The sequence below is a fragment of the Lactuca saligna genome, chromosome 9 (genome assembly GCF_052625555.1).
Source record: "Lactuca saligna cultivar CGN05327 chromosome 9, ASM5262555v1, whole genome shotgun sequence".
NCBI lineage: Eukaryota > Viridiplantae > Streptophyta > Magnoliopsida > Asterales > Asteraceae > Lactuca > Lactuca saligna.
The window spans coordinates 106,035,637-106,037,642 of NC_136425.1; positions in this window are offsets into that span (position 1 = coordinate 106,035,637).

Here is a 2,006-nt window from a genome sequence, read left to right on the forward strand (position 1 = left end):
AATAATAGGGAGGATGAATTTTTACTTACTAAGTGTGGAAGAACACTTGAATCCAGCCTTGGATCTCGAAAATTTGTGTAGAAGAGTTTGAGAGAAAAAGTGATGTTTGTTACTTAGTGGAATGAGAGAAATGAGAGAAAATGAGGAGTGTGGTTGATTGTTCCAGCTCAAAAACGTGGGAGTGAGTGAAATTTGAGTGTAAGGGAACATTGAAGTGACATAGGTAAGGTGGGGAGGTATGGCTGGTCATAGAGTGGGTGTGGGGTGGTTGCTTGTGACTTTGATTTTTTTTTTTTTTTTTTTTTTTTTTTTTAACTTGCAAGGCACAATGGAATATATTACTCCTATAAAGGAAATTGACTCAATCAAGGACGATTTCACAATTAAAGTTCGGATCATACGTCTTTGGACTCAAAAGTCAAGAACAATGTCTTATAATTGTCTATATCCCATTTTTAGTAATTTATTCTCAAAGAACAATGCTATAATCTGTAATTTATCATCTTTTAGTTTAATTTTCTAAATATATGTGTGGTTGTCTATGTGTGTGTATCTCTTTAAAAATTCTGCAATTTCATCATTTTATGACCCCCATTTGCGAAGTTGAGTATTTATTTCCAAAAATGCGAAACTCCAGGGACAATATTTGAAATCTTCTGTTTTCTTCCCCAATTCGCATTCTACTGTGAAATACTTCGCATCTTCATTCTTACACCCTTCGCATCCCTTCGCATTAATCACCTTCGCATTTTAACCTAATTAATCAAATGTGGTTCACAAAATTTTTCATTCCAGATGCGAACACAGTTTAGTTCTTGAACTCTAAACTTGCGAAATCAAAAATTCATATGTTGAACCCATATGCGAATATTAACCCAATTGACTTCAAATTGATTCATAGATGCGAACACTCGATTGTTTTACTTTCGCAAAATGAGCATCAACAACTCCACAATCGAGTTTTTAAATTCTTGCAAACAACAATTTCATAGTCCTTGACTTCGCGTTTTTCTTCACGAATCATCCCTCAATCATCAATCCAATTGCGAATCAAAAACTCATATGTTCTTGCTTTATCGATTCATCGACTACACTCATACAAATGCGAACAATACTCAATTTCAAAATCGATTGAAACTTATAGCAAAGCTAAATCCAACTTCGCATTAATCACCTTCGCATTTTAACCTAATTAATCAAATGCGATTCACAAAATTTTTCATTCCAAATGCGAACACAGTTTAGTTCTTGAACTCTAAACTTGCGAAATCAAAAATTCATATGTTGAACCCATATGCGAATATTAACCCAATTGACTTCAAATTGATTCATAGATGCGAACACTCGATTGTTTTACTTTCGCAAAATGAGCATCAACAACTCCACAATCGAGTTTTTAAATTCTTGCAAACAACAATTTCATAGTCCTTGACTTCGCGTTTTTCTTCACGAATCATCCCTCAATCATCAATCCAATTGCGAATCAAAAACTCATATGTTCTTGCTTTATCGATTCATCGACTACACTTATACAAATGCGAACAATACTCAATTTCAAAATCGATTGAAACTTATAGCAAAGCTAAATCCAACTTCGCATTAATCACCTTCGCATTTTAACCTAATTAATCAAATGCGATTCACAAAATTTTTCATTCCAAATGCGAACACAGTTTAGTTCTTGATTAGTACGAAGGCTTAGGAAATTTTTAACACAAACTTTTCTCCTGTGATGTTTTCCCATTAACATAGCAAGTTATACAATACGAACATAACACTAACCCTAATACACAAGGTTAGTTGAGCTGACCGGTTTGACTCGTTGACTTTATTTGACTTTGAATTGACCAGAATTTGACGGTTGTCACATCATCCCCCCGTTAAAGGGAATTTCGTCCCGAAATTTGAAGTTAGGCAAGGGGGTAGGCATGAATAATCAAGCCGAGAAGTGAGGATACTTCCTAATCGACTGACTCATGCGCTCCCATGTGACTCTAGGTCCGTGG